Source organism: Myxocyprinus asiaticus, chromosome 23 (genome assembly GCF_019703515.2).
Source record: "Myxocyprinus asiaticus isolate MX2 ecotype Aquarium Trade chromosome 23, UBuf_Myxa_2, whole genome shotgun sequence".
Lineage (NCBI taxonomy): Eukaryota > Metazoa > Chordata > Actinopteri > Cypriniformes > Catostomidae > Myxocyprinus > Myxocyprinus asiaticus.
Window position 1 is genome coordinate 16,135,138 of NC_059366.1, and position 20,969 is coordinate 16,156,106.

At 37.9% G+C, this 20,969-nt stretch overlaps 1 protein-coding gene across 5 annotated transcripts in view; it reads right to left on the reverse strand.

Annotated features, from left to right (window-relative positions):
* LOC127413688 (leucine zipper putative tumor suppressor 2 homolog) overlaps positions 1-20,969 on the reverse strand; it is a 104,804-nt gene that overhangs the window by 28,416 nt on the left and 55,419 nt on the right. Inside the window, exon 3 of one of the 5 annotated variants that reach the window (XM_051651012.1) lies at positions 19,393-19,460. The exons of 2 other annotated variants lie outside the window; for them this stretch is intronic. The gene's annotated coding sequence lies outside the window, so the exon portion shown is untranslated. Of the gene's footprint in view, positions 1-4,062; positions 4,286-8,661; positions 8,724-19,392; positions 19,461-20,969 lie in introns of those variants that run through there. 2 more of the 5 variants (XM_051651014.1, XM_051651013.1) reach the window with 2 other exon arrangements.

The following is a 20,969-nucleotide window of genomic DNA, read 5'->3' on the forward strand; positions in this document are numbered from 1 at the left end:
AATGCAGATGTTTCTTTTTGAAGTTCCTCACCACAAATTTGTCCAGATTAAAACCAAATGAGTCCAGATTTGGTTGAATATATACAGAATATAATGTAGCTCAATTATCTGTTAACAAGCCACAATATAAGAATGTAATGTCCCTAAAAAAATCATGTATATTTATTTTGATGTATGGGCAAAATCCCTTGGTAATACCATAGTACTATTTTTTGGTGATATCTGATAACTAATGGCTGAAGAAGAGTAAGAAACAAAACATAAAAGGTACATAAACAAAAATAAACAGTGTAAAAGATGGAAATAAGTGTCTCGCCACTGTTGACTGAAAAAAAATCAGGACTACTTCCTGTCTAAATGGACCATCGGCAACTTTTTAAATGTACAGTTCTTAAAGTCAAAATAGCTCTTTACTGGCTGTAGACTCTTAAAATGGCTTCTCTCTCCTCTTGAATCTTTCTCAACCAGCATCAGCAGAGAGTTAGACAGATAAATAATATTGTGGTCTTTCTGACAAGCCTTAATCACCACTCTCATGATCAAACCCAAATCACACTGCAGATATGCACAACACAAACTGCAGTTGGGGGAAAAGTGGCACAGCGCACATACCGGTAAATTAATTCCACACCATCGCTTACATAACCAGCATGACCTCAGACAAACTATGCCAGCATGAATATGTAATTCATCTAAAAAGTGCAAAGACGGTGAACCATGCAGGAGCCACAAACCAAACCAAACAAAAAAAGACAACCTTGGAGATGGTTTTGAAAACTTGCAAACACGTCGCAGTGAGGCCAGCCACAAAAGGATGTGGACTTACAGACAGTGTCCCAACAGATTCCAGCCAAGCTCAGACGGAGAGGAAAAGAGTGGCATGGAAAGTTCTGATTCAGTGCCATCAGCTGAGACCGACTCGCATTTAATGAGCTCTCCCTCTGTATATATGTCTGCAGGAAGCTAAAGCCTTATATAAATACTTGTTACATAGAGGCATCTCATAAATGGAAACCGTAAAAGAGAGGAGAGGAGAGGACCATGGCATGGTTTTTGGACATGTACTATGGTAGTACTATGGTAGTTTTGGTATTGTGAGGGTGCTTTTTTTAAATTACCATGGTATAGTATGTCACTTACAAAGAAGTACCAAAAAGGACCATGGTACTACTACCATGTTTTTTGGACATGTACCATGGTAGTACTATGTTTTTTTGAACATGTACCATGCTATTACCATGGTACTTCAGAGTACCATGTAAAAACCATGGTATATATCAAAGTAACATTACATTACCATTTGATACCATCACTGTACCATAGTACTGCCATAGTACTTTTTCAAATACAAAAAGCACTCTCATAGTACCAAAAATACCATGGCACTACCATTATTTTGTACTGTGAAGGAAATTTTTGTATGTTGTTAAGAATGGTACTCCGGGGGGGGGCTGGGTAGCTCAGTGGTAAAAGACACTGGCTACCACACCTGGAGTTCGCTAGTTTGAATCCCAGGGCATGCTGAGTGATTCCAGCCAGGTCCCCTAAGCAACCAAATTGGCCCGGTTGCTAGGGAGGGTAGAGTCACATGGGGTAACTTCCTCGTGGTCGCTATAATGTGGTTCGTTCTCGGTGGGGTGCATGGTGAGTTGTGCGTAGTTGCCGTGGTGGATGGTGTGAAGCCTCCACACGCGCTATGTCTCCATGGCAATGCGCTCAACAAGCCACGTGATATGATGCACGGGTTGACGGTCTTAGACGCAGAGGCAACTGGGATTCATCCTCCGCCACCCGGACTGAGGCAAATCACTACGTGACCACGAGGACTTAAAAGCACACTGGGAATTGGACATTCCAAATTGGGAGAAAAAGTGAAAAAAAAAGAAAAAAAAAGAAAAAAGAATGGTACTCCAAGGTACTTCCAAATATACCATGGTGCTACCATTGTCAACATGATTACGAGAAGTCAGTATGTTATTTCCGAGAGTTCCAGTACCCTAGGATCGGCCACGTTATGCTGACTCACCTACAAGCGCCATCTTCTATCAGACATTTTTGCATCATCTCCAGCGATTACCTTTTCCTGTGGGGCGACTTGAAAAACGTTGCATCAGCAGTGTGGGAGACTCGGGTTCCTGATGTAATCTCGCTTGCATAATCAGTGACGAGCGCGATTCAGAGGTTGCATTTTTCCTTCTAACATTACAATTTTACTGCACTTATGGTTAAGTTTAGGTTTGGGGTTTGGGATGGGTTGTACATTTTATAAAACATGCATTCCTTTTCACTATATTAGAGCCTGTACAGCTGAAAACAACTCACTTTACAACTCTCATTTGGCACCCCTCAGTGGACATTTTACCCGGAGAATTGAGCACACACGTGCCCATATGCCCACCAGCACTTACCACTTTGGCCACTAGGGGAAGTGTTTCGAATTTTGGTAAGCACAGGCTGATTTCAGCTTAAGAAAAATCAACTTACTGTTTCTGATTTCAGTGTGAGATCAGTCTGCCATGGTACATGTAAAAAATAAAAACTAACATGATACTTTTAGGTATATTTTTGTAATGATAAACTTGTAAGACTCAGTAGAGGCACAACATTTCCTTATAAAGACGGCAAGCTGACAGCATTTACTAAGGCTACGTTTCAAAGCCCTGTAACATATGAGAGTGATTTAACTTATCTATTATTTTCCGACTCACTGACGCAAGCACCTTTCCTCCCCCCCAGGTGATCTCATCTGGAGCAGAGTCTGTGTGCTGCTGACATGCAATAAAAGATGACTCTATTTCAGGCTTTTACTGTATAAGAATGTGCCATTGAGCTAGGTAACATCCATCTACTTTAAACACAAATGGGAGCTCTCAAACTTTGGAACCCTTCAATCAAAACCTCAACCCATTCTAAATCAAAACGTCAATAGATCAGACTGCATACTGTGCAAGAAGCTTAGTGGTGTTTGACCAGTCTGAAGATGCTTTGTGTAAGCACTGAGTGAGAAGCGATTTGAGATTCCTTTCTTTCTGTGTGTGTGCTGACAAGGCCATTTGATCATACATTACCAGCTCTTCAATCACAGTAATGCATAAAAGCAAAAAAAATTCTTCCAACATACTGCTCTCTCCAAAGCTTGGCTCAATACAGAGCAGAAATCAAACAGGCTCAGTTGCATAAGTCCAGTACATCAGATTAATCCATTCACAAGGTCTTGCTGACACACATATCAGATCTGAACCAGATGATAAGGCATACATCATAACAAACCAGCAACAAAACTCAACAGCTCCATGAATACTCTTTCCATTAGACATAAATGCCCATATGAAACATTAAATGGAGACTTTTGCTTAAATGTCCTGCTTCTCAGATAGTTCCCCTAAGAAAAAGGCCCCAGTAATTTCACATGTGTCTCCTCTAGAGTTTCTGAAGGGATCTCAACAATGTCACAAACAGTGCTCAGATTTGCCAAGATTTTGATCTGCAATCAAAAGTCTGGTATTTTAATATGAGCACATACATTTTTCATCAAACTTCCAAGACCAAATGATCTGAGCTATGCTACGCTCCTTAATTTTTATAGCTAAATACTCTTACTGCATATCAACAATTACACAATTTGTTCCTAAGGTTTCTCTTAAGGAATTTAAGAAGAAACATCAGAGGCAAAGTTGATACTTAAAAAGAAACATAACTGAGAATACATAAATCCATTTAGTCTCCTGAGCTCTGATATAGCACCCAACATAATTTTTTAATAAAAAATATCCTCAAAATGACACATTAATACAGTGGTTTCACTCTAAAGTAACTTCTTGTCCCATACAAACCTTGTCACACATAACTCTCTTCAACAGAAATCACTACCAATGCTCCAAAACTTCAAAGAGTTTCTTCCCATTGTAGACCCTCACCCCACTGCTATCAGCTTTAAGAAAGTTAATCATTCATTTCACTTCACTTCAAAGCCCTGAGAGCTTATTCTTGCAAGCAGCAGTGGTAATTTGAACTCCTATGCCTTGTGAGGGTGTAATAAATACAGTTGTGTTGCTGACATACCCATAGTGCGATTCATGGCCGCTTCCTCGCATCACACCAGTCTGTCCTGGAGGTACAACTCTGTACACAATCACAGCCTGCTCAATGTACTCTGCAGATTTGCTTCCTCTATCTCAGACATACACACTCACTCTATCTCTTTCTCTCTCACACATATTCTCCCTATTTCTCCTCATGCTAAAGTTTCCTGTCTTTTCTTTCTCCGTTTACTCTGAAACCCCTTCCTCGGTGTCCTGTCCTCTCTTCCACTCTCCCCTCTTTCCTTGCTGCCTGCCTGCTGCAGCACCGCCCCATTCTCCTGCTCCCCTCCTCCCTCTCTCTTGTCTGTGGCCCCTTCCTTCTCCACCACCCCCGTCCTCCTCACACACATTTAATCCCTCCTCATGTGCACTCTCTTTCTCTTTTACCCTGTCTTTCCTCAACTTTTTCTTCTCCTTCTCTCTGTCCAACACACTGTCTCTGGAAAATGGAGAGATTGCCATCCCATTTTTCAAATGTGGCCCTCACGAGCTACTTTGATATGACTGACACACGTTCTTGCTACAACATTCTCATTGCTCTCAGATAAACGCTGTGTAGCTACTAACTGGATCACAGTAGTAAAACCTCTCCAATAAAGTCAAACAGTTTAGTTTATTGGATTTTCCTGGGATATATATATATAATGTAATCTTAAGGCAAGCTAGATTATAAAGACATGACTCACTCTATAAACACAGAGTCATCATATACCCACATGTACGAGTATAGACATGCACAAATAACACAAATCACACATTAAAACACCACAAAAGGTTTGTTGCTAAGTATGACATCACAGGGAAATTGTCATGCAAAGGCAACACAGTGAAAATAATTTTCTTAATCACTATTTTTGTCTGATTTTCCAGTAAAAATATCTAGACATCCTTAAAAACAAGATCAATGTACATGAAAAGTAAAATTGTGTAAGATAAGACTTGTTTTCAGAGAATGCATCCTGAATTACCTTTGCAAAAAAAAAAAAAAAAAAAAAAAATGTCCCCTTCTTTTACTTGTCTTAAGCAGAAAACCTCACTGAATTTGGTTAGATTTATGCTAAAAGGAATATTTCAGGTTCAATACAAGTGAAGCACAATCAACAGTATTTGCGGCATGATGCTGATTACCACAAAAACAAACAACAACAAACAAAAAATTCTTGTCCCTCGTTTATTTTATTTTTTAAGCAAAAATTAGTTACAACTGGCCAAATTTACATGCAACCAAATAATCCGTTTATAATCTGAGCGATAGCTCAATCGGATTGAAAAGCCTTCATGTAAACACAAAAATGATCCGATTGAGCTGGATCCGAATGAAATTTCCATCCGATTGAAAGGGGTGGTGTAGACCTAAAATAATCTAATTAAAAGAAAAATATTAGCCATGTAAACATTTGAATCCGACAACTTTCTCAATCATATTCTAAAATACCTTGTGCTCATGTGCAGAGATGTGTTGCGAATGTATGTTTATTCAAACCATAATTTCTAAAGCATTTCTTCCTTGCCATAGTGACTGTCGATCGTATGTGACAGATTAGGAAAGTAAATGTTAGAATATGTTTTACAAGATGATGATCCAAAGTGAACACAGTAAATAGCCTAAACATCCTCCTCAACTTGCGTTAAATTACACAGGGTTATAGGCTTTGAATAAAAAACCTCAAAAATATCGGTAGACTATTAATAATAATATCTAGGCTTTAGACATAGGCTATTTATATCATACAAAAGTAAATCTCTTCTTCTGACAGTTATTTAACACTGCAAGCATCCCTTCTCTTGATGTTTTAAATAGTCTGTCTTTTTTTCTTGAATGATTAAATGCTCTGTTCCGCCGTCATTATTGCTTAATGATTTTTGCGTAGCGTCCCGTCCGCAGCTGTTGCTTAAAGTCCCTATTATTTTGTTTCCATTCCACATCTGTAAACTCCTTTAAGGACAACTCTCACCCACATGTCTTCGTACTCGCATCCAGAGATGCCTGCGGTTATATTGGAGGAATGGGCATGAGTCAAATACATGGTTGCACTCTGACCCCAGCCTAGCTGGGATATGTGAAAAAGAAGAATTTCACCGTATATGTGCAAATGTATAATGTGTGATAAATAAAGAAAATTATAATTAAAATTATAATTATAATTAAGTCAGACAGGGTATTAGATGCTGCTTCTAATTCTTTGTTTGCCAAGAAGTGTGAGCAACATAAGAATAAAGTTTTTCTGACATATTTTTAGATATCTCAACAAAGCAAAAACGACAATTAGGCCTACAGACTTTGGTGCCATTCTCACTTTCTCAGCCTTTCTCCACTTCTTCAGAACACAACGACTGAAGCTCTTTGCATGCGCAGAAGTTTGGTTCGGAATACATGTAATGCACATGTAAACAAATATTTGTATTGGATTGCAAAGTTTAGGGGACATATAAACAGTAAATTCAGAATCTGCAATCGGACTGAATTTATTTGGATTGACGAAAATTAATACGGTGCTTTCAATGGAAGTTACTGGGGCCAGTCCATAAAGATTAAAATACACATTGTTTCAAAAGTATAGCCACAAGATGTAAACATTATATGTGTTAACATGATTTTATTGTGATAAAATCGCTTACTGACCTTATCGGTGTAAAGTTATAGCCTATGAAATATTACAACTTTGTTGCCATGACAACTGCAATTTTATCAAACTAAAATCACGTAAAACAGATATTATCACACTAAAATCATATTAACAGGTATAATATTGTAGCTATACTTTAGAAATAGCATGTATTTGATTGTTTATGGACTGACACCATTCACTTCCATTGTAAGCACCTTACTGTAACCACATTTTTTTTTTTGTTTTTTTATAAACGAGGGATAAGTCGAAGATTTGAGTGATAATCAGCAGTATGCTACAAATGCTCATGATTGAGCTTAACTTGTATTGAACACTGAATATTTTTATAAACAAGAGAAATACAACTATTTGCCAATGGAGTAAGAATGAAAATAAACTTAAATCATGACATATACTCTAAAAAATTAAAAAGTCTTAATATCTTATGCAGTTTTGATTCTCAATTAAGTCAAATCTTTAAGGATGTTTTTACTTGAAAACAAGACAAAATACTGATTAAGAAAATGACTTTTACCATGCATAGGGAGGCTGATCCAGTCAAAGTGCACCAAATCAAAATGTTAGAAGGAGGGACAACCACTTTGGCTGAAGGTTTGCATTTCAACGAGCCCTATTCACTCGCTCCCTTCTTTCAATCTTTTACCACTCCTCTTTGTCATTTACGGGCAATTCCCAAACAAAAGCAGGGAGGCATGACGTGTTATTCTTAACCTGTGTGAGTTGTGAACATTAAAAACAGGGATCTTGAGTGTGTGTGGGACACTCAAGCAAAGCGAAAAGTAGGAAACGAGAGAGAGATGGCAGAAAGACAGCTAATGAACCGTTAGGAACAGATGAGCATCTGAGTGATTAATGGACACTTGTGCCCTCCAGGGGAGTTATCATTTGAACATACACTCCATATAAACTCACCAGGGAGGCTTAATGTGATACTCCCAACACACACGCACACATAAAAGTTCTTCCGGTCAATTGCATTCACTTGGCCAGAAAGATTGCACCTGCATGCATGCTTGCAGTACACCCTGCATACTATCCAGGAAGAAAACTTTCTTTTTCTCTTCCAGTACTGGTCTGGGAAAGCTGGGGGGAGGGGATATTTTTACACACCCTCCCCTACCCCCCCACCCTCCACCCCAACTTCCCAATCCTGCTGTCTCTATTCAACTCTGAATTAAAAAGGGTAAGAAATGGAATGGAATGAAGTTGGTTTAGAAAGAGAGAGAAATTAATGATACTGAGGGACAAAAGACTGAACAAGAGCGTAATCCCTTCCGCCACACACACATACCACACACTGATCTAATCAACTGCACACACACTCATGCAGACAAGCACACACACAAAATAAGAGGTCTTCAAACTCCAGCAAAACACTTAACCCCTCTAAAAGAAAGAGAGAGACACAGTAAGAACGATAGAGAGATGGAGGAGAAAGGGAGTGAAACTATAAAAGAACTGTTGAACTGTTGAGTGCAGAAGTGGGGGAATGGGGGGATTTGTGAGCCTCAGTACTAATGAGCAGGTCCACATGGAATCTAAATTCTGAAAAACTTTGCAGAAAGCTCCGCAGGTCTGCAGCACCCATCACTTGCAAAGTTATACACATCCTCTGTCCCTCTGCATGTTCATTTTTTAACCCTTATGTTTTTAAGAAAATTCCTAACACTGTTTCTGTTGGGTCAAAAAAGACCTGGTACAGTAGATACAGCACACCTCTCACATGAACACTGACATAAGCTTGTTTTTCACACTTAACACAAGCTTTCATAGTAGCATTTTTATCTGAAAAGAGCGCCACCAAAACATCAGTGTTGGTACTGTTCTTTCACTGTAGTGAACCCTTCTTTTTAAAGCTGATAATTACACATTGGTAGGGTGATCAGATTCCTGCTTGTGGAAAACAGGACAGCCCCCTCCCAGCAAAAATGAAATTGACGTATCCTTACCAAGGTGCAGATCAATGCGAAGTAGAGGGTGTATCCGCATCTGTAACTGTTGTCGCCTTGTACATTTCAATGGCAGCAATTTTTCTCAGTGTGCACTTGTCTTTCAAGAGTTTATCATAAAATGCAGAGCAGTCCAGTCCAAAATTAAGATGTACAAAAAGCATTGCCTTCATGACTGTTACACTGAATCGAGATTTATCCAGTGTCCATGCTGCATTCATTAATGAGAACACACGCTCCACAGATGCAGATGTCCCAGGCAGGCATAAAATAAACTCCATGACCTTGGCTAAGACTCCAAAGTTGATGGTCTTGCTCTCCAGCTCACAAAAAACGTCTGTCCATCTCTCAGACGCGGCCATCTTGTTCATGTTCCACTTAGTGATGCGACGAGTGACAATGTTTTTCATGCAAGCCCATTAATCAAAGAGCGTAGTTTCATCAATCAAAATGAGAGCGGGGATTCAGGAGTAGAAGTGTTCGAGGCTGCTCTGAATGTCTTTCCACTCTGGGATGTCTCTCAGTAGGGCCCACTCAAGTTTTTCTGTGTTCTCCAATGAGTGGTTCCAATTTTGGAGGTAATCCACCAATGCTGAATAAAAGTTTCTCACTGCACAAAAGAAATCATCCGCTCGCATGTCACCAGCTTCAACCAAGGCATCCAACTGCTTTTTATTGTCAGAGGGTATGAATGATTCCTCCAGCCTGGCCTGCAAGACTTTTCTCAGGTCATGAATATGCTTCACTTGCATGGACCTTGTGCATTCGGAACTTTGTTTCACACAAAAAAAAAATAAAATAAAATAAAATAAATAAATCACTAACACTTACTTTTAGCAGTACTTTTTTTATTTTATTTTTTTATGAACATGCTGCGCGATGTCGCTGCGGCCTCCATGGGCGATGGAAACGCAAGCTCCATAAATCTCACACCTCACTTTACTAGGCTCTGTATGTGACTCCTTTTTTAGCAATTTAAACTCTTTTTGAAGATCCTCATTAAATGTACATGCACGCTTCCTAGACATTTTTACAGCCACAATTTCATCTGTGTGCTCTTTCAAACTGACTCATCAATCAGTTCACTAACTTGAAGTCTATTGATAGGGGATTGTGATTGGATAGTTTAATCCAATCATGTACATGTACTTCAAATAACACGTGTGATTTTATTGGTTTTACAAGCCTTATCCTTGGTTACCTTTGATTAGAATACTCACGTTACTGAGAAAGTCACATAGGCGATTGAGAAATTTTAGGAGAGGGGAAATACTTTCTATTCAGAAATGATTTCTCTATATCACTGAGAGCTTTGGAGGGCTGAGAGGTGTGGGGCCTTAAAATACTGCTCATTCAGAACTCACCTTTTAGGTCATTTTTATTACAACCCCAATTCCGAAAAAGTTGGGACAGTATGAAAAATGCTGATAAAAACAAAAAGGAGTGATTTGTAAATTATATTCACCCTTTGCTTTATTGAAAGCACTACAACTACACATTATATGAGGTTTTACCTTGTGAATTTCATTGTTTTTTGAAAATGTACTGTATTTTCGGCAATTTAAGACAAATAACAATTTGACGAGTTGAAATAACAAGGCGATGTGAAACAGGAGATGTTAAACATGTGAGGTGTCATAGTATATAAGGAGCCTCCAAAAACAGCCTAGTCTTTCAAGAGCAAGGATCATTCAAGATTTATCAATTTGCCAACAGATGCTTCAGCAAATAATCCAGCACTTTGAGAACAATGTTCCCCAAAGACAAATTGGAAAGATTTTGGGCATTTCATCCTATACAGTGCACAATATAGTTAAAAGATTCAAGGAATCTGGTAAAAGTTCTGTGCGTAAAGGGCAAGATGAAAACCATTTCTGAATGCGTGTGATCTCTGATCCCTCAGACATCACTGTCTTAAAAAGCATCATTCCTCTGTAATGGATATCATGAACATAGACTTGGGATAACTTTAGTAAACCTTTGTTAGTGAACACCACTCGCCGCTGCATCCACAGATGTAAGTTAAGACTTTACTATACAAAGCAGAAGCCCTACATCAACACTGTCCAGAAACACTGTCGACTTCTCTGGGCTCGGTCTCATCTAAAATGGAAAGAAGAACAGTGGAACTGTGTTTTTTGGTCTGAAGAGTCCACATTTCCAAAAACATTTGAAAAACAAAGCCGTTGTGTTATCCGGGCCAAAGAGAAAAAGGACCATCCAAGCTGTTATTAGCGTCAGGTCCAAAAGCCAGTGTCTGTATGGGCCAGGGGTGTGTCAGTGCCCATAGCATGGGTAACTCGCACATCTGTGAGAACACAATGAATGCAGACAGATATGTAAAAATTTTGGAGCAACATCAGTGCTCAACGCTAAGGAGTTTTTCTTGCCCTGCCAAAGTTTTCACTGGCCCCAAAACAAAAATGCATTTTCTTTTTTATATATACACTCTTAAAAAAAAAAAAGGTTCTTAAATGGTTCTTTGCAGCACCTTAAGTTCCACAAAGAACCTTCTTCTTGTCAAGAACCATTTTTTATGATGTAGGGTTCTTGATTTGAGTTACATGGTTCTTTGGAGATTAAAAATGTTCTTTATGTTTCAGTATAGGTTCTTCAGTTCAATGTATGGTTCTCTGAGGTATCATCTAAGGTTTCATGTAAGTGAAGCCCAGCTGCGTGTGTGTGTGTGTGTGTGTGTGTGTGTGTGTGTGTGAGAGAGAGAGAGAGAGATTTATATATCCACTCACGTGTGTGAGAGTTTTATTTATTTACACACACGCGTGTGTAAATACCCAAACACACTCACTCACACACACACACACACACACTCACTCTCACACAAACACACACACTCACACAAACACACACTCACTCACTCACACACACACTTACTCACTCACTCTCACACACTCACTCAAACACACATGTAAATATATAAGACTCTCATATACATACACCTGTGTATCTGTGTGAATAAACTCTCCCTCTCTCACACATTCACACGCACACGCACACACACACACACACACACACACACACACACACACACACACACACACACCCCCCACCCCCCCGCATAAATATGAGAGATAAAGAAATAAAACTGCACAGAGACAGACGCAAGAACGAGCCCTGACTGAACAGTCTTTTTCACGCTTCATTTGAAACAACCAATCACGCGCTCACTTCTCCTCTCTCCCACCCACGGACTGCTCCAGCGGGAACTTCAACTTCAACGGTTTTTCCACTCAGCTTCATTTGACGGTGGTAAGTTATTATTTGTAAAATTATTATTTATAGTATTTTTAAGTTAAAATTATACTTATTGTTGAGGTGTTATTAAAATGTTGAAACAATTATTGTGCGCCGTTAGTTGTACTTAGTTCAACAAATTTGATGGACATGAACGAACGAATGTTTAATTAATTCTTGTAACTTGCTATTTTTAGAGAAAGGTCAGTATGGCGAGTTAATTTTATGACGTGGGTTATCTTCCTATTTGCTTTTTGTAATGTTAGTAGATCTGTGTATAGTATAAATTAAAATGCCGTTTTTTTGACGTAGTCTGAACCAATGGTTTTCAAATATTTTGATGCCAAAGACCTACCAAATATAATGATGCTCTTGCAAAGGACCCTTTCCTAAAATCTTAAGATATGTTTTCCACAAAAATATGTCGATTTGCCTGTAATTGTTCAAATCTATAGCTGTCAATAGAAAAAAATAATACAGATTCATGTCGATTCAAACCTGTACTGTATGACTTTCATTCTTCTGCAGAACACAAAAAAAATATTTGTTTGAATATGTTAATGTCTATATAATGAAAGTCAGTAGTGTCTATTGAGCTTGTAATACAGGTTTATAAAGTTTGGAATGACAAGAGGGTGAAAATGTAACAACATTTTCAGATTTGGATGAAATCTTAAATAATGATTGTTTTTTAAAAGCAGCTAATCAAAGTCTTCAGGATTACCAGAAACATTCAGAGATGTAAGTTAGGGTGCGCCTCAGTCAGCTCCCTAGTTCAGTAGTCAGGGCACTGACCAGGGAGTTGGCCATTTTAAGGGGTGTCCCAATGTCAAAATCGTTGAATCGTTGCTCACCAAATTGTTTCCTTAGCGGAAATGACGTCATGTCTTCTTAAGTCTCTCACATTGTTAAAAGCACAAGACAAGCACAAGCTTTATTTTCTCTTTAAAAGAGATTTTGTTTATAATATCTTTCATTCTTCATGTGTGTGAAAGCAAATTCAATCCTTTAAATATAATTTTTTAGAAGAAGATTAAAAAATCCACTCCTTTATGTAATTTATCTTTCATAAAATCATTGTTGATTCTAAAATCTACTATAAAAAAAAAGCACAAAAGTTTCATTTATACAGTTGTGTTGTTGATTAATACCGGCTGTGTTTACTCATGTGACCTAATTGTGTCAAAGGTGATTCAGTCATAAGTGTCCCAATTTTCAGTGGATCAACACCCTTGCCAGTGCCCAAATTCATGTACATGATATACTGATTGAGGCGCACAATTGGACTAGATTGAAGCTAAACTCTGCAGGACTGTGGTCGTCCAGGAGCAGGACTGGTGACCCCTGGATTAAAGTGTTCATGTAAACTACCAAACTTTGCACTTTGGTCTCTGCCACCTTTTTCTATATTTGTTTTTATTAATATATTTGTATATTAATAACAAAAGCAGCTCTCAGTTACTCTCTTTTTTTGTTGTATAAGATGTACTTTTACCTCATGCCTGGTGCTTTTTATTTTCCCCTCTTCATTTCTAGAAAATGAAGCTGAGTGAGCGGATCTTCCCTAAAATTAAGGACCAGGTGCAGTTCATGACTGCACTAAATGCACTAAAAGAGTAAGTTGCAACTTATATCAACTGATTTAGTCAGATTTTAGAGAGTACAAATTTGCAGTGCACATGATGTTGGTCATGTCTAGAAAGAAATTCTGGGCTTGTAAAGTCGATGATGTTAGTTTGTTTATTTTTTCTAAATATAAGTGAGAAAGCTTCACTGATGAGGGAGCAAATTATACTTTACAAGCAAGTGTGGGTAGTGGTCCAGCCAGTGTCCAACTTCACTTTCCACCATTCCTCATGACTGCACCGAAGAATCAAGACCCTCAGCTGAAGTCTCATCAAAGGAATAAGATGAAAAATTCATTGGTGCAGGCTCTCTATGACTATCTTAGTCTGCAAACTATGTACGTTTACTTTTGTAGAGAGAAATCAAATTTGTCTGTTTCTCAAATCTTCCCTAAAACTTAACCAAATTAACACTTCACATCCTCAATTTCAGATGTGATGGACTGTGTGCTAATATGAATATAGAATGGAATAGGTTAAAATATTTGAGGATCTGATGTTGCTTATAAATGAAGTGTCGTTAAAATTATTCCACTAATATCCATGACAGGTATCCAAGTCACAGACAGTATCTGGACCTTCTGAAGATGCTCCTCAACCAGTACCCATTCCTGCATGAAAAGTATGGAACTGGATATGTAAGTGCATTAAAGTATGCTTAGTTTTCTGTTATTGAAGGGTTGAGCATTGTAATCAATCATAAATATGTCTGCTAAGCACATGAATGCAATGCACAATCAGTAACAACAAACTAATCCAAATGGGTGAGATGTGAGCAGTCTAAACAGATGCATGCTTTATGGTTCTCTTTTGTTCTCTGTGACATAAAAATACACTGCTTCTTCACTTGCACATAAGAAACCTGCTCAATACCACTTTTAGTCCAACTTCTGTAGAATTTTTTTTTAAATATTTTAAACAAACTTGAAATGTGTTAATTGTTGCATTTTAAAGAGTTTATAAACTAAAATAAGGATAATTCTTGAAATGAATATCCTTTTCACTAGAGTTTTTATTCATTGTGTACAGGCCAAATGGTCAATGCAGCTGTCTTGCTCCTGCCCAGTTTTTTTTAAAGAGAACCAAGATGAACTTTTCATTATTGATAATGTAAGTTTATTAACTTATCCTCATCATTATCTCCAAAATAATCCTAAATCATCATCTACTAGTCCATCACCAAACCCTACTTTGATTTGAGATGTTGTTTATGATGCTAGGTCTGACAGGTCTTTTTTTCATTGTCAGGATCCGGTGACTCCAACACCCATACTGGTGTTAGGTAGCTTTGACGGGAGTCCACTTGATAGCATAAATGTGACAATCAAAATGGATGGAAATGTCATAGTCCATGATGATGGAGTAGTTGACATTTCACTTGTAATGGATCTGGCATTTTTATTGTTTAATGTGTTCCAAATTGAGTATCCCAAAAATGTACGGAAAATTATGTTCCTTGAGGCATTTGTCTTCAAAATGAAAATTAAAGTACCAATTGCTGTCCAGAGAGTTTACAATTTTGTAAGCTGAATGTATAAGAAAAACTGTTTTTTTGGTTTGAGGTAATTGTCTTCAAAATGAAAATTCAGTTTTTTAATTGCTGTCCAGAGAGTTTACAGTTCTTCTGTAAGCTCAGTGTTTAAGGAAAACTTGTCTTTGAACTTGTCTTTGAATTTAGTCTTAATGTTAATTTAAAGAATGAAATGCTAACTACAGCTAACTTATGTTACCCAGGGACTATAAAGCCAAAGTCATTTGTATAAACTTAATGTTAAATTGTAAGTAAATACTTATAACTGCCGTCATTGGTGTGTAAGTGTATGGGTGAATGAGTCACAGTGTAAAGCACATTGGAACCGCTAAGTTTAAAAAAGGTGCTATATAAGTGCAGACCATTTACTTGCAAAAAAAAAAAAAAAAGGAAAAAAAAACCCAATTAAATCTATAAAAGCTATGGATGGTTAATTTTAATAAAACATTTGTTATTTTCAAAGGCTTTGGATTTTTTATTTATTGTAACGGACCGCATCATTTTCTAAGTATCTTAACAGTGCTGTATAAAGCCCTTGGTTCTTCAGAGATCTAATGTATATAAGGTTCTTTGTGGAACTGGAAAAGGTTCTCCTATGGCATCACTCTTAAGAACCTTACTTTGGTTCCTTAAAGCACCATAGTACTAAGGGTTCTTTAGAGAACTTGCAATATCATGGTTCCTTGTGGAACTTAAAAGGGTTCTTTGTGGAACTGAAAAGGGGTTCCTTGTGGCAGAACCATTTCTGGGTTCTATAAAGCACCAGTATATAGATGGTTCTCTAAAGAACTTGACAATAAAGGGTTCTTTGTAGATCTGAAGAACCCTCATTGGTTCTAATTCAAACCTTTATTTTTAAGAGTGTACAGTACCAGTCAAAAGTTTTGAAACACTTACTCATATTTTATTATAATTTTTTCACATTTTAGAATAATAGTAAAGTCATCAAAACTATGGAATAACATAAATGGAACTATGGGAATTATGTTGTGACTAAACAAAATCCAAAATAAATCAAAACTGTGAAAGATTCGTTCAGATTTGTTTACTGACTCATTCAGATAACCATTTTTGTAAATCACACTTAGGTAGCAGCAAATCAACATCTTTCATATGTTTTGAGTCATTAAACCATTGATAAAGCACAGAGGTGGAAACAAGTCTAATTATACTTTATTCAAACCAGTGTGTCTACTAAGAGACTTTATCAGTGTTTAAATATTTTCCCTGCAAATGACAACAAAGCATATAATTTTGTGAACTGCTGTGCATGACCATCAAGGAATATACATTGTAATGTCATTAGTCACGTTTACTCTTAATTAATCCAGCTCCTTTCTCTCGCTGTTAAACGGGATTACCAAACTAAACGAGTGAAATGCCTCCTCTGTCAATCTGTCATAATAAGACACTGATCCTCGCTCATTCATGAACTGAATGAGGAAATGGGGCGTATTAGTTCAGTGGCTCAAACCAATGATATGCTCCTTCACAGCCCACACTCCAATGCTATTGGTTCACACTACAGTCAGTCTTTACATGTGGGAAAAGCAACCAAAGTGCCTCACGATCAAACAAGTGCAGTGTTGCGGCTGCAGCTGTTTGGAACAGTTACGTGCTGATTGCAAAGTCACAGAATTTTAGGGGGGCTGAAGCCCTCCTTAAAAAGGCCTAATAACACCGATGGCTTCTGCTAGGACACTTGGAAACACTTGGACAGTTCTAGGAGTGCGCGCTCTGTGTCTGCATGCTCGTGCGCTCACGAGACTGTTCCTCACCGCTTCCAGTATATTATGCACTCACATGTCTTTGAAAGCTAAATATAATCACGCTCTCTCGTCTCCGAGTGCTTGGTTAGAAGACTTTGTTCACTCAGTGTATTTTTTGTGCTCTCTCACTCGTTGTCTGCTAACAGTGACGTTATAAATGCAGCACTGGCCCGATCGGGCAAGTGACAGTCCTTGCAAGTGTCCCGAACCTCTCTCACACTGGCCCCGGGCCATCGGGCAGTCCATTGTCGAGCCCTGAACATATACTGCCATCCAGCACCGTCTTTTCCAGGGATGTCCCTGCATTTTCCAGCAGGACAACTTCAAACCACATACTGCCCGGATTTCAAGTGCATGGCTGTGTAAGCAGAGAGTGTAGGTGCTAGATTGGCCTGCCTGCAGTCCTGACCTGTCTCCAATTGAGAATGTGTGGTGCATTATTAAGCACACCATACGGCATTGAAAACCCTGTACAATTGTGCAGCTAAAGACCTACATAATGGATGATTGGGGGAAAATTCCACTTTTTAAACTTAACAAACTTGTGTCTTCTGTGCCCAAATGCTTAATAAGTGTTATTAGAAGAAATGGTGATGTTTCACAGCGATAAACACTCGACTGTCCACTCAACTTTTTTGGAGCGTGTTGCTATCAACTGATTTGAAATTACTGTACATTTAAAAAAAAAAAATGAAATTCACAAGGAAAGACATCATATAATGTGTAGTTGTAGTGCTTTAAATATAGCAAAGGGTGAATATAATTTACAAATCACTCGCACTTTTTCGGAATTGGGGTTGTAGAAATTCTGTTTGAAGCAATCTTACAGCATGATTATCATGATTTGAAGTGCCCTTTGAAGGCTAATTTATCCTGTTTGGAATGCAGGGATTGTATCTCTTTGAAAGAAATACAGAATAATGGTTTATATTCTAAAAAATCTTAAATAAATTTTAAGTCAATTGCTGATGTATAAAATCAAGTCCAACATTTTTTTCTTGTTGAATGTCATGATTCCCTTGGAAATAAATCACATTTAGTAAGTAAATGGGTTGCGAGCACCATTTCATAGTCCACGTAAGTCCACAGATTCTGCCTGGAAATGAGGAACATGCATGCCAATGTGGCATATAATAAATCACAATAATTCACAAAATGCATGTTAGCCTATATCAGTATGATTCCCATGAATCTCTGCTCAGGCACTGAAGGTATGAGAGAATCATGCTGACACCACTAAATCTTAGAAGCCAGATGAAAATGTGTTCGATCATCTAAATGATCGAAGACTATAGTGTGGACTGAACTCCAATCTTTGATTACCCCTCTGCTGGAGGAAGATTACATAACTAAATCATGGGTTCAAAGAAGGACATCTAGTCAGGGATTGTGATCCATCCCTGAGCTTAGACCCCCCAGTATCAGAGACAGGGGGTCTGAGCTCCATCACAAAGCTTTCAGCTTAAGCCAAACACATCTGCTGTCATAACACATCCAATACACCCTCTATAACAACACATCTGTACACTATCAGTGACAGATACATACGCCCATATATTATATAAACACCTACAGTGCAAGAAACGTCACATAGACACACAAACACGCACACTAGAGCTTCACAAACTCATACTGCAAATACATTTTTAAGTGTGACTTAAGTGTCAAAATACTTTTAGGGGTCACTGTATACAGAGCCCCGGCCTGAGTGCAGTAATGAATGGCGTGTAATGAAATTGTATGTGAAGCTGCCAGCAGGTCTGAGCATTGCAAACCAATCTACTTTTACTGCTCTGCTCTCTGCCATGGAAAAGCAATAAAACCACTGAGGTGAGGTGTGGAGTGGAGGGGGATAGGGATGAAAAACTGAGAGAGCAAGTGAACTCTGTGTCCTTTTTGTGCACTGCAGAGTGGGAGTACAGACCGCTCAATGCTTTTTAATAAAGAAACAAGCTTGGGCATGAAGTGAAGGACACTGGTCCTGAGTGGGTGCGGTACACTTCTACACTGTGCTGGAAATGAAAAAAAAAAAAAAAACATACCAAGAGTTTACAGGGTGTTTGAAAAGATGCTATTCTTTCGTTTTCAGACAGTTTCCATTCTCAGAATCCCATCGTGAATGAGTGGTTAGCTCTCCAGCTAATAAATGCCCATGGATAGACAGCAAATGCTTGGAGAGAGCTATCCACTAGCATTGTCAGTCATCTCAATGTCAGTTGCTCAGCTGGCGCATGCAGACCCACTAGAAGTATGTGAACGTTCATGGGCACTCAGAATGTTTTTGAGCCAAAATCGCCAAATGGATAATAACTTTTTAGCTGCAGGAAAATGACTCCATGACAACGCTAATTGATTGCAATTTCAAAAATAAACCACAAATGAGCTCTTCTGAATATCTCAATTGTTTTTTCTAGACAAAATAAATGATTTTTTATTGTCTTTTAATTGGTTAATTGTAATTGCAATTTTTTTTCTAAAAGAAAATCAAATGGAGACTTTTGCTGTCTCCTGCTTCTCAGATTTTTCTCCTAAAAAGAGACCTCAGTAACCTCACCTTTCTCCTGTAGTTTCAGAACAGATCTATTTCTCAAACTGTGCTCAGATTTGCCAAGATCCCAAAGTCTGCAATCAAAAATCAGAGTTTTCAAGGTGAACACAATCATTTCCAAAGACCAAATTATTTAAGCTATGGTATGAATAATAATTTTATACCTCAACACACTTACTGCACATCAATAATTGTCTAATTTGTGTCCATTTTATTTATCTTAAGGAATTTGGTAACATTCTACAATAAGATAGCATTAGTTTACATTAGTTAACCCAGTAGTTAACATGAACTAACAATGAACAATTTTTTTTAGAGCATTAATTAATCTTGGTTAATGTTAATTTCTACATACAAATATTTTTTTACATTAAAAGTTGTTTATGTTAACATATGAGCATATGCAATATGAACTAACATGATCAATGAACAATAGTATTTTGATAAATGCTGTGAAAAGTAATTGCTCATTGTTGATACCAACTGCATTAACTAATGTTAACATTAATTAATGCTAACCTTATTGTAATGTGTCACTAGGAATTTTAAGAAAAACATCTGGGACAAAATTGACAATTAAATTAAACATAACTGAGATATAAATTACATTATGTCTCCCATGCTTTGAAAATATCTTCAGAGTATATACTTAAGTGGTGCATTCTGTAAATGAGGACTCCTGAACTATGAAAGAGCAACTTCTCATCAAATTAAATTTCATACTGGACACTGCTGACGTCTGCTATCAGAGGAAATAAAAGGGGTGAAAGACTGAGAGAGATACAATTTATCCACCAAACACCTGTTTCTAACCCCAGCCATGAAACTCAAGCTTCCAATGCTGTTTTATGGGAGAAAAGGTTCAAGTGAGGTCAAAGGTTGAAAGATCTTTCTAAAATAGAGCAGCAGTCCATGTTCTTAGTCACGTTGTGACCTCAGGTGAAAACACCTTTTTTAGTATCACAATTAGCAAAGATCACGCCGACAAACACCTTGAGAAACATATGAGATGACGCCTTTATAAATCAGGTATCACTGTAACATTAAAACAACTTCAATGAAGAACAGAGCCATAAGCTCTTTTAAAGATCAGTCCAATGCTGTGAGTCAGAATGTCAAAAAGGGTTAGACATGCCTCACCACTTTGCAGTGAATGGAAAGAATAATAGGATTTCTACAAAGAATAAAGGCCTCTACAAAACCAAAATCATTCACAGCTACAGACTCTCCATTCAAGAGTTAGCCTTCTTTGCTATGGGAGAATGGCTAACATAAACACTGAAAAATAGTTATACACAGACAGTTATTTCCCATAACTAAACAGAAGTGATTCACAAGTCTATGGAAGACACACGAGAGCTGGAACTGAGAGAGGATTTACAGAGAGACAGAGAGAGACAGAGCAGAAATATATCTGAAGCTGCCCCATTCAAAAGGGTTGCAAATCACTTAGGGACACGATATCACCATCACAGCTCTGGTTTTATAGGACAGTGGAAAAGGGGTAACGTGTGGCGTCTTTTAAACAGTGCACACACAAATTTCAGGGCTGCCCAGCACTCCGTCAGTAAATCTTAGCAGGA